Here is a 13,210-nt window from a genome sequence, read left to right as displayed (position 1 = left end):
CGTTCCATTTTATCTGCCCATCATTCCCCATCCAGACTATGCAACACTCAGTCTTGAGATCACGTAGATAATTGTAATAGTTAATCAAATCAATTGATAACAGTGCAGGCTAGGGGAATCTGGTCCATCTTGCCTTCCTGCTGCAACTCCATTTTCCCTACTTAGTCACCAGCTCCGACTTTGCTCTTGAATTGTGAAAAACTAACATTCTTCATACGTGAAATTTCAAAACTTCTCTACTTCACACAGTAATAGCATGAAGCACTGCCCTGTAGCATGCTCTGTACAACACCAACTTTGCCTAGCTACATAGAGCTTTGTACTTAAAACACTTAAAACTTGTATCCTCATTGTTATTTTGTGGCGGTTCGTCGGGTCTTGTTCTGCAGCTTAACTTTCAACATTACTGTTAGGGCAGGGTTCCATTGTTGGTGTTCTCCTCTCCCATTTTATGGGCAAATAATGGGGGATGGAGAGGTGGGCAATTTGACAGCAGCTATAAGCAACCAAGTGAGGAAACGGGGAGCAGATCACACAGTCTCCGGTTAAGGGGGAAATATTTTCTTTTTGCAATGTTCCCTCTATAGTTTCCTGTGGAACCTGTGATGAGCCCAATGGAGTCATCACTGATTTCCTGGCGGTAACCTCTTCCAATGTGTCCAGGGGATGGCACCCGGTACCTGATCCTGACCCTGGATGCAGCAATAGGAGGGAGGAGGAGATGTCATGGTTTCATCAGGTGATACATGGTATTCCCCATTTTCTCCTGAATATAAACCCTCAAATATCTAAGACCCTCATGGCCCATTGTTCTACACCCACTCCTTCTCCTATGAAGAATAGGGAAATCACACTCTCCAAGTCCACCCACCGTTCATCCAAGAATAATTCACCATTTAAGACTACTGAAAATGTCTTTTCAAGTCTTCGGAACCAATTCCAAAATCTGGACTTCATGTCCCTGAATGACCGAAGTACTGTGACGAAGAAGAAGACCAATCAATCAATGCAGAATGAGGAAAGCCCCAAGCACAGTGGTGAGCATTGTAGTGTTGACTCATAGACATCTGTGTCCGGGAATTTTGAAAGGCAAGTTAAACAGAACATCAAGGTTGTCTGCTCGCAGGAGAGAACAGTGTCTCTCCATGAGGTTGAGGATACCGAAGGGCGAGTACTGGCGTGGTGGTGCCAGGCGGTTCTCCCGTGAGAAAGACATGCTGTGGGAAGTGGAAGCCGCGAGACCTGAAGAAACCAGAGAGGCGGTCGTGAGAAGAAAGCAGATGAAAGTTCTGGTTGAACGCATAAGCATACAGCAATGCCAACAAACACCAGTGAGTCTCCCCAGAGACCGTGGGGACCCCGAGGTGTGTCGGCGGGCATGTCAAATGCAAGTGAATGAACAACAAGTAAGTGAGAGCGAAAGAGAAAATGTATTTGATATTAAAAGGAGAAACACATTGGAAATGAAATCATTACTAGCAGATAGAGCAAATTGTGCGAATGAAGGAAAACCCAGGAGCGGATTACATAGACATAAGTGATCACAGTTCAAGGGTATTCGTTAAACTGAAAATGTAGCATGTACAAACACCTAACTAAAGCCTAATTCTAAGATGGGAGCAAGCGTCAACCATCAAAAGAAAATAAGGCAATCCTTGTGGCTTTTTGTCAAAATAAAAGGACCTATACTAAGAAAAACTGATTGCCAATTCCTTACTAATTACACAAAGAGTGTGGGCTAAGCATTCAATAAAGAAAGAAGTTTTCACAAGTAATAAGTCAGGATGTGATTTCCAGGGGTCTCCCTTCCCCACGTTTTTAGCACGGGACAAGGTGGAACCTTGGAGCACAGCACACACTTGAGCCTTCTCAGCACGAGCCAACAGTTCAGTATCAGCTATCTGATTCTTCGACTGTTAAGTCTCCTTTTGATAAAAAGTCTCTTGCCTTTGAGGGCCTGATGCATTCAACAAAGTTATGTTCCACATATACTTTGGGTGACGGCTTCAACCCTGGGTCCCCCTCTTCCGGGTGCAGACCTCTCACCAGTCGTATTCCACACAACAAAATTAAACCGTTCCATTTCAATTACCTTTGGGTGATGACTTTTCATCCCTGGATCTCCCTCGCCAGGCTCGGACCCAACTGACAAGGGGGGCAATTCACTTCCCCATGTCTTGCATTCACAAATCTTCAATGTCTTTTTAAACAATTCATCGGGCTTTGCCCTTGGTTATCGGCTTCCCTCTGCCGGGTTCACTCCCACCAACTTTCACCGTGTGGGATTCACTTCCCCTTCTTCACAATCATCTGTCGGTCAAAGACTTTCTATGGTACAGAGGATTTTACAAGACGTATGACCACTTTGACCTCTCTTTGCCTCTTCCCAAGGCCTTCTGCTTATGGTAGTCTCTACCTTCAGGTAATCGCCCATAGTTTTCAGCGTGAGCACCCACGTGGTGCCGGACGCGTCTGTTGCAGTCTTTTCCCCCACTATCTCAATAGTTCATTTGTTTGTTCAAAGTTCAATTAACTGCTTGCTATTTTCGTTCAACACAGTTCGGTTTCTTTATCGGCTTTCCCCCCAACTCACCAATTGTGATGAACTGCTCTGCGTTCCTGTCTGTAGAGTCAAGGCTGGTACCATTGGGACATGCGTCTCTCCCCAGCTTGGCTGTCAGCAGAGGAGGCGCCTGGGCACCGTTTCCATCTGCTGCTATTGTTCGCAGTCTTACGATTCCTTCTCTTGATGCTTCATGGATCTTTGTCAATAAGGGCAAGGTCACGTCTCTCCATGGCATCCTCTCAACTTGCGCCGTCTTTCACCTCCTCTTGAACTGCCGGTCTGAGTTAGCTCTCACGTTGTGTGGTCTGCCTTGCTCGTAGGGTAGGGTGCTGTCGTGCTCCACCTTTTATCCCTGTGGGGAAGGGAAAGGGCTGTCAGTCGTGTGTGATTCTGGTCAATTGCCTGACTTTGCCTGACCCTTGAATTGAGACATGTCAGGTAAACGGCTCTGGTGTTAGCCCATTGTCTTGCGTGTTGTGCGAAAGTGTTTGTGTCGGAAAAGGGGGGGCAGTGTTTTGGAATATCCTACGTGGCAGGATGTGGAAAAGGTGTTAAAAGAAGGGGGATACCGCGTCTCACCTGTCGGTGTCCCACTCCAAAAAGACAAAAAGTGGTGTTCCAGCATCCAACATGCCGTAACGAACAAAGTCGCCAACTTACAAACTAAAATTGCCCTCAAGAAATCCTCTCTAATGCCTCAAACCCCTCAGAGTGCAGTTCCACCACCACATCCTAAACAAGAAACATGCTTCTGCTTTTCTAAAGTATCGACCATTGAGGTGGAAAATGTCATACAGGTACTTAAACCGTCCACCTACAAAGGCGATCAATGCCCGGCACAACTTATTAAGGATGCTGCGAGAGAACTATCGCCCCTTTATGACCAAACTCATCAATTCCTCCTTCACCACAGGTACTGTACCGAACAATTTGAAAGAATCTTGGGTACTGCCATTATTAAAGAAGCAAACCCTTGACCCGGCCATTCCCACAAACCTCAGGCCTATCACGACCGTGCCATTTCTTCTAAAAATGTTAGATAAAGTGGCCTATATGCAAATACAGAACTTCCTGGAATCTAACCACTTACTCGGATCCCGTCAATCTGGGTTCCGCCCTCAACATGGGACAGAGACGGCTTTAATTGATCTTACGGCCCAAATAGACGAGTGCAGAGATAATTGCCAAGCAGCCTTACTCCTCCTCCTAGACCTTTCAGCTGCATTCGACTTGTTTGAACACACAGTCCTATGCAGCCACCTAGACTCTACAGTTCATTTCTCTAAGGATGCTATAACCTGGATAAAGTCCTTTCTGAGTAACAAGACCATGAGTCTTCTCTCCATCTGCCTCAGCAGACCCGATCCCTATAACCTGTGGCGTAGCACAGGGATCCTGTGTGTCATCCACGCTTTACAACGTATTCACTAAGCCCCTCTTTGACGAAATGGACCATCTGGGTATCGCCTACATGAACTACGCAGACGATATCCAGATCCTCCTTCCGCTTTCAGGAGATTACGCCTTGGATCTGGCTCTAGTGAATAGAATCTACAGCATCGTTCAGGCATGGATGGCCACTCATGGGTTATACCTGAAAGACGACAAAACTGAGCTTATTGTCTTAGGCACTCCAACTTACATATCCAAACTCAGCCTTGATTATGTCAACTTCACTATCGATGGCAATAACATAAAAGTAGCAAAGGAAGTGAAGACCCTAGGCTTTTACCTAGACGCCACCCTGAACTTCTCTAAACAGGTCAACTCCCTAGCCTCTACGACTGCATACAGATGCAAACTCATCAGAGCTAGTAAACATTTCCTCTCCAAAGACAGCTTCCTTACGCTCGCCAGAGCCCTTATACTTTCCAAATTGGATTACTGTAACGCACTCTACATTGGAGCGAAGAAACATACCATCCATAAAATACAGGTTCTCCAGAACAATGCCTTGAGAGCAGCTCTTAAGATCAACAGAAATGAGCATATATCCTCTGTAAGAAGAAAACACAAATGGCTATCCACCTTTGATAAAATCCAGCTTAAGATTGCCTCCCTTACTCATAAGTGCCTTAATAATGCACGACCTTACCTCACGGACAGAATATGTAAAAAGAAACCTCGTCCAGACCGACGAGAACAGCCAACACGAACTGCCTCCAAGGTCCATGATTCAGACTATAGGAGGACATAGCTTCCCAGTTAAGGCTGCGCAATTGTGGAACTCCCTACCCCCTGGCATTAGAGAACCCCAGCCCTTCTCTAAATTCAGACAGAATCTGACCAACTGGCTAAAAGAAAATGATATCTAATCATCCAGACCATCACCTCTTTCTTGATGCCTTTGACGCCCTTATCTGGACGCCTCCCCTTCTGCTCTCTGAATTGCTTACTGTGTGCTTGAACTGCTTTCCGGATGTATTGTCCTCACCCCAATACTATGCTATTTGATCATGTAATTTACACTGTAATTACCTCGTTGCTACTCGACCACTTAATTCACACTGTAAATACTTGTATATCATAGCTTGTTTGATGTTCTTGTATATTCCTTATGAATATCATGCTCCTGTGCACCCTGTAACTAAGCTACTCGATCACTTAATTCACATTGTATAGACCTGTATATTGTAGCATGTTTGATGTTCTGGTATATTCTCATGTATATCATGTACCCTGTAACTAAGTTGAACATATTCCTATCTTATGCGCCCTGATGCCCCAGGGTCTGGTGCGCACTATAAATAAATAAACTAAACTAAACTCCCCAAGGACCCCCCCATCCAGGTGATCCTCCCTCACTGGTCCACCCCCAGGAACTGGATCCAATAGTGATGGCCGTGTCCTGGCCACCTGGATGACAGATCCTTGAGACACTTTGAGGTGTCTCACAGAGTGCATCAGTGTATGAAAATAGGAAGTCCTGGCAGGAGAGTGCACTGGGCAATCAGAACTGTGTTGATTAACAAGAGTAAAGAACTGGGTTTGACAAAGAGGTCCTGAGAAGGAACATCAGTACTAGTAATGGATTCTATGAACCAGATGTTGAAGAGAGATACAATTGCAAAGTCAAGACAAGGTTTGTACATCAACATTGTTGTGGGCCAAGAAAGGCATAAGGAACTGTTGAACGTGAATCTTCAGAGAACCAAGTGGAATCAAGGGGAAGGAAACCATCCTCTGGAGCAAGGATCTATATCGTTGCATAACTTTTATGTTGAAAGACATTCATTCATCTTTTTGTGAACACTTTCACAAACCTTGCAAGGTTAGAGATATTTTCCATTTCACGTTAGAGTTTAGTTTTAGAGTGAGGGTCAGAATAGAACTTTGGACAGAGGACAGTCTTAATTTTCGACATTCTGACGCAGAGAAATCCTTAGCTTTGGTTCAGGTACGGTAATTCCTCTTAGAGCAGGGTCAGAGAGGCATTTTCACAACCCCTTTCGTTTTGTAAAAGAAGTCTTTACCCAAAAACATGTTTAACTTTCGTCCGTGTTTCATTCCAGACTCCTCACAAACCCCATTCATGTTGCTCTATTTTTGATGCTGTCCTGACTTTTTTTAAGGGAAGTAAAGCCCTCAGCTTCAGTTACCTTGCACTTTGCCCATCGTTATGGGGAAACTGATCAGTCTGTCATACTATTGGTAGTGGAAAGCTGTTTGCCTTTTGAATTCATGTATTTTACAATGCAGTGGAATTGAGATGCATTTGTATCACCTTATTTTTACACAGAAGATTTGTGGTTACTTTATATGTCCCTAAAGACAAGCTGGTGGCAGCAGTTGCATTTTTACTGTTTTTGCATTATTTTTGGTGTGCACATTGACGTTTACTGTGTATGGCTACTAAACGTGGCTAGTGCCATAAAATGGCTTGCCACAAGATTTTTCACTTGTTCTTTGGCCTTCTTCCTGCTCTCTCAGCTCAGGTAAGTCTTTATAAGGTCATGCACTTCTAAGAAAAAGCTGCTGCTTTTGTTGGCCTTTGTGTGTGTCTGTGGCCCAGCAAGGAAAGCTGGGGCCGCCTAGTCCCAGTGCGCATCAATGGTGCCAGAAGGTCTGCTACTGGGGCAGGTGTGAAACCAGTATTTGTCCCTGATTGGACAAATACTGGATGTTTAAATGGTACAGACCCTTACCATTGGTGGGCTTGGACTTGCTTCTAGCTCCAATTATGGATATAAGAAGGACCTAAGAAGCTATTCTACAGATCTACGTTAGAGCCAAGATTCCCTCGAAGAAGAACAGACCGCTGAAGATCTGAAGAGGACTCCTGATGTGGCCCAGCATTCCTTTTATTGTTCGACCCGGTGAAGCCCTGCTCCTCTGCCTGATCTCCAAAGACCCTGAGCGGTGCTTCGACTATTGGACTAGTGGGACCAACTAGTCTTGACACCTTGAGGATCCAGCCCTTCAGAAGTGTCCCAGGACTGCCTGGTGGACTGACCAGATCGCTTGTGGGCTACCGCGTCAGAAGTGTTTCTGTTCCGTGATCGAGTCCAGAACTTTGGTGGCCACCAGCTTGTGCCACAGGTTGCCCTCTCCCCAAATTCCTGCTTCCCACCTTCAAGGGAACCTGTCTTGTAACAGCTGCTCAGACTGTGACTGGAAGGATGTCTGTCGTCACCTGCAAATTGTGATCATTGCTGGAGCTTGCCTTCTCCCATCCAGTGAAGTGTCCAAAGGAGGCCTGCATTGTTGTATTCAGCATTCCTGCACACTGACACAGGTAAAATGTTGCATTACCACCAGACTGGAAGAATCCTCAAGCGCGCAACTACGGTGCATTACTCACTGGAACAAAGGGCGGAAGATCGTACCCCTAATGATGCCCAGACGATCCACACATACCTCTGGGAAAATCGGAGTTGGGAGGGTGGGGGTGAGGGTTAAGCAAGCATCAATGTGTCTGAAACCAGCCCCTCATTTCTCTCATAGGCTAACATTGGGAACAAGTCCCTTTGCCTCCTGGGTCGGGTGTCCTGCCCATGGGTTAGCCGTGAGTCTGTAAGAAACACTTACATTTTTCCTTTGGTAAATTGTTTAAGAACTTAGTTTGAAAGTAATCACCACCACAAACTCATTGTGTCCTTTCTAAAAAGAACACTTACTGGTGAGAAACATTGTGTTGGACCCTGTGACCTTTGGGAACAAGGCCCCATTTTTCTTTTCATTGATTCCCATCATGTAGTACATCTAACTTACTTACCTGCACTGCTTGATTAAGTTATCTGAAGTCTCCTAAGTGAACCTAATGGTGATTGTATATACTTGTTTTATAGAGTGTTTTGTGATGGTACCTGCTGCTAGTTTCATCTGTCATTGTATTCATAAGGCCTTAAATAAATAACTGTATTTTTATAGCGAACTGTCTAAATTGAATTCTTGTGTGCTATACTGTGTGGACTCATTGAGGATCCCTGACCCCACTTAGACTGTCCTGAGACTAAGCCTTGACTGCTCTCCATTGCTACCTTGATTGGGTTTTGGCTAAACTCTTCGAGGACCTTGTTCACCATAACTAGGCTGGCCTTCTAAAATCTGTCCACAAGCCAAGATTCTAGAAATCCATCTTAACAGTGGGAAGTGAAGGGTGTGGCCCTAGGTGTTAGGGAGTAGCCATTCCTTGAAGAGGAGGGGCATGTAGAATCGAGAGGGCGAGTCTGTTCTTGATGGGGAGGAGGTTCCAGAGTCTTGGTTCTTAGAGTGAGAAACCCTGTTGTCTGTTCCTTTCCTTCCTGCACCAGCTATACCGCATTAGTAGTCCAATGTACCAATATGGTAGCTATTGGGGTACTAATGCATTTTGTTTTAAGTCCTACTCCTGGCCATCCCCTTTTCTGTCAGGACAATGCAGCAAGGGATACGTGGACATTGTACAAAGATGAGCTTGCTTTTAGCCCAGACTTGCACCCCCTAGTGTGGTTTAAACTGGCCTAGGCAGGTTTTCTGCCCCAGACAGACCCAGTACACATAATGTGAGGGTTAACCTGAGTGGTTGGTGGTTTTGGCTGGCCGCCAAAACCTTTGTTTCTGCCTGACATATGATTGGAGGGCTGGCTTAAGCCAGCCCATGAGTGAATATGCTAGATGTGATGTATTGTAGCTCCAGTGTTGTTTGCATTGCTCTCTGACGTACATTTGCATTGTACGTCAATGGGCTATATGGGGCTCTGGTGGACTCAAAGGCAGACTATCCAAGGGTGGGCAACAAACCCCTTCTTGTATTGGCATAGCCAATCAATACAGTTTTAATCGCCCGCACCCAGAAAGCCTTGCAGAAGCTAATAGATGTTTATACTACTTTTATGTCTGACTTGAAGTTAACAGTCAACACCAACAAATCGGCAGTAATTGCTTCTTTTCGAGGGGGGGCGCAAGAACATCAAAATGCGCACTTTAAGTAATGGTGCTATTATCCCACTAGTGTTTAAATTTGATTACCTAGGTATTTGTTTCACTGAGAATTGGTGGGGGCTGTCCCACATTCAGAAACAGAGAATCAAAATGAAACGGTCATTGGGTGGAATCTTACAATTTGTGAATGTATGTCAGGGCCAGCCAATCAACCTCATTCTTGAAATTTATAGAGCACAAACCAAAGCCATGACAAATTATGGCGCAGCTCTCTGGGGCAACGAAAAAATATCAAGTATTGTGGTAACTGGTCGGGCGTGGCTAACTGGCCATGGAATAGGACGTGCCTCGTGAGGAGCTCCTGATGATCCGACTTTATTTTTGCTAAAGTTACCCGCTGAAACTGTAACGAGCGTCTAGAACTTTGGGAATCAGTCGTCGGAAGCTGCACGCTAAGTGGAGTTTGTGGGAGAAGTTCATGGTCCCAGGGACTCGTGAGATATGTATGTTTTTGTTGGTATGGCTGTGCGGCCGCTTCGGCGCCAAGATGGCGGCTAACAAAGGAGGCCTCAGAGGAGAAACGAAACTGATTCCCCAGTACTGCGAGACATGGCTGCGGACGATTGCCTGGAGTACAACAGGGAAATACGTAAAAGTGTTTGAGATAGCACCGTGAGAGTGCCCGGCCTGGCGTACGCTAATGGAGCCTTGGCGACCTGACTGCAGGAGGAGATAAAATTGGATACTTGGGCGACAAGGCCTACGGAAGTTGAATGAGGAGTGCGAGGCCATAGCCCACCCGTAAGACAATTCGAAGTGACATCTTCAATGTGAATTTGGAGACCTGGGAGCCGGACTATTGTCGGACCAGGGACAGTGCAGCAGCTGTACCAAGACGGTGCTGTACAGGAGTGGAGGGCAGCGCCATCTCGGCGAAAGGGTTGAGAGTTAAGTCCAAGCAACCCACGATGGAAGTTTTTACGAAAACGCAGCGGACCCCCTCAACATCGGTGCAGAGCATGGTCGTGACTCCCGCGGAAGACGCCCCCGAAGGGGATAAGCACCAGATCCTGGAGCCTATAACGGGACTGAGTGCTAAATGGGACTTGGCAATGGCGGACCTACGCACAGCTCTGGAGAACAAGATTGATGCTGTGGGTACGGAACTCACCCTGTTACATCAAGATGTCAGGGCACTTGCAGAAAGAACCAGTGGTCTGGAAAGTGGGGTGAAGATTAATAACGACGTTAGCACGAACAATGCGAAGGAGATTCATGTCTTAAAACAACAGGTTGCCAACCTGGAAAATCGTGTGGAAGAGGCGGAAGGAAGGGCGAGGAGGAACAACATCCGTGTGGTTGGTCTGCCGGAGGGGAAGAAGGCCAAGACCCCACAAACAATGTGGAAAACATGATCCTACAAGGGATCGGAGCAGGGAATCTATCGCAAGGATTCACGAGCGGGCGCATCGCGCCCTAATGAGGAAACCCCGGCCGGGGGCCCCGCCAAAGCCGATCATCGCGAGGATCCTGAATTACAGGGATAGAGAAAAGATCCTCGAATATTTTATAAAGGGCGGTACGATTGAGAGAGCATCCACCAACATCACAGCATACCCAGACTATACGATACTGGTGCAAAGGCAGAGGTATAGTTACGTCGCCGTCAAAAGAAGGCTGAGGGCAGCGGGAGTCAAATATATGCTGCTGTATCCGGCACGATTGAAGGTGCTACATAAGAACAAAGCGCTATTTTTTGATACCCCGGAGGATGTTGTCACATGGCTGGACCTGCAGGGCTGCCCGGAACAAGAAGCGGATCGTGATCGGCAGGAGCATGCCGAATGAAGATTTTGTAATACGGACATTGTGAGGGTGAGTGGGAGGAGGATCCGGATTGTACAGAGACATTGTAACTGGCTGAACTTTGAGCACAACCCGAGCCTGGTGCTCGATATGGACTGGAATATAGTGAGTAACTGTAATTGGTAACTGTCTAGCATCTGTATGCGTAATATTTCTTAAAAGGAGCAACAGAACGTGGATGACCTAGCCCGATAGATTATTAGTTTTAGCGGCCATTAGGGTGGATTCACCCTACTGAGCCCTGAGTAGAAGCTTGTGCTAGGCAGGGCTAGATGTGGGGGTGCCTGAGATCCAGGAATGGAGCTGGGCAACAGTTGGGGAGGGTGTTGTTGGGGAAGGGATGGGTGGGAAGAAGGTGGGGGGGATGGGAAGTTGAGTGTGAATGTGGTTATGGGAAGTTTAAGTTTTGTTTCGAGCCTATTTGGAGGAATCAGCATGTTGGACTTGCGGTGCATGAGGGGGCGGAATCGGCGGAAGATCGGGGGGGGGTGCTTACCAATGACTTATGGGAGACCTTAGGATAATAACGTGGAACGTCAGGGGCCTTAACTGTTATTTGAAAAGAAATAAAATCATGATGTATCTGAAAAGGCAGAAAATAGATATTGCACTACTACAGGAGACATACTTGACGCGAGAGAAGTTGGACCTGGTTAAGAGAAAGTGGAGAGGGACTGTGGTGGGCTCGCCATACTCTGCATACGCCCGGGGTGTGTTAATCTGGGTGGCACCGCATGTCCCGTTCCAATCGATATAAGAGGTAGTTGAAACTGATGGAAGGATGGCTATATTGCGAGGGCTGGTGGAGAGCAGGGAGGTATGCATAGTGAACACGTATGCCCCCAACCAAAACACAGCAGCATATTTCAGAGCCCTGTGTACCAACCTTAGTATGTGTATAGGGAGCGCAGTGATCTGGGGGGGGGACTTTATTGTGTGTTGGATCCTGTGGTGGATAGATATGATGGCGGGGCGGGTAAACCTAGCCCAGCGGCGAGAGCGATGCAGACACTGCTAATTGATTTTGGCTTTACAGATGCGTGGAGGATGAAACATCCCACTGAGAGGCAATACTCGCACTATTCAGCCCCGCATCAACTGCACACTAGGCTTGATTAGGTCTTTGCTACAGCAGATGTGATGTCTGAGATTACTCAAATTGAATATAAGGCTAGGGTCCTCTCAGATCACTCGCCCCTGATCCTCGGATGGCAATATTGCCCCCCGAGGGCGAGGATCCCTACATGGCGCCTCCGAGCAGAGGCGCTTAAAGATCCAGTCTTTAGGGAAGATATAAGGGAAGAGATTACCAACTTCTTTGAGGAGAATACTGGGAGTGTTGATTCCGCGGGCACATTATGGGAAGCTTTTATGGTGGTGATGCGGGGGGCGGCCATTGCTAAGTCAAGAGGGTTACAGGGTGGGGTCCTGGCTGACCTACAGAGGACGGAAACGGAGCTAGAAACAGCATTGAAGAGCGGTGACGTAGACACAGAGCTAGTACTCCAACTACAGCAACAATGTGCAGAGCATTGGGAAAGACTCTGTAATCTCAATTATAGGAAATATGTTGAGAGCCAGCACGCGGGGGGAGATAAGACAGGCCGCCTTTTGGCCTGGCTATACAAAAGCGAGACCCCTAGGCCTCCGATTAGGACCATTATTAGGGAGGAAGGGGATGAGGTGGCCACGCAAGAGGGGGTTAATAAAGAATTTGCGGATTATTACAGAGTGCTGTACGGAGATGATGAGACGGGTGACCAACGCAAGATAATTGAAACGTTAGTAGACATAGGGCTGCCCAAGATAAGTGAAGAGGAGAGGGAGGAGCTAGATGAGCCAATTACGTTAGAGGAGTTAGAGGCGGTTGTGAAGCAGTTGCCTACCTGTAAGACCCCAGGAGCAGATGGGTTCCCCAGCGAATTCTATAAAGTATACAGAGAGGAAATTCTCCCCCCAATGCTGGACATGCTTAATGAAGCGTTTGAGATAGGACGGTTGCCTGAGTCGCTCAGAGAGGCGATCATAATACCGCTACCCAAGCCCAATAAACCGGAGTATAGATGTGGTTCCTACAGGCCTTTGTCGATGCTAAATCAGGACAGCAAGATTCTAACGGCTGTCCTGGCAAATCGATTGCAGAAAGTGATTGGTAGACTGATACATCCGGATCAAACGGGTTATGTCCCGAAGAGGAATATAACACACAACCATAGGCGACTTCACCGGGTGGTTGAATGGGGTAGCAGGAATGAAGGTGCGATGGCGATAGTGTCTCTAGATGCAGTTAAAGTTTTTGATTCGGTCAAGTGGTCATGGCTATTGGCTGCCTTGGAAGGGTATGGAATGGGGCTGGGCTATATCAGTTGGGCTAAGATGTTGTATAGTGAGCCGCTTGCCAGGGTCCGAACCGGA

The 13,210-nt window shown here is 46.8% G+C and overlaps 1 protein-coding gene across 1 annotated transcript in view; it reads left to right on the top strand.

Annotated features, from left to right (window-relative positions):
• PTPN11 (protein tyrosine phosphatase non-receptor type 11) overlaps positions 1-13,210 on the top strand; it is a 1,257,273-nt gene that overhangs the window by 637,114 nt on the left and 606,949 nt on the right. The gene's annotated exons all lie outside the window — the stretch shown is intronic.

Source organism: Ambystoma mexicanum, chromosome 10 (genome assembly GCF_040938575.1).
Source record: "Ambystoma mexicanum isolate Mex_15411 chromosome 10, UKY_AmexF1_1, whole genome shotgun sequence".
Taxonomy (NCBI): domain Eukaryota; kingdom Metazoa; phylum Chordata; class Amphibia; order Caudata; family Ambystomatidae; genus Ambystoma; species Ambystoma mexicanum.
Note: the sequence above shows the minus strand (reverse complement) of the source record. Positions and strands in the feature narration are given on the sequence as shown.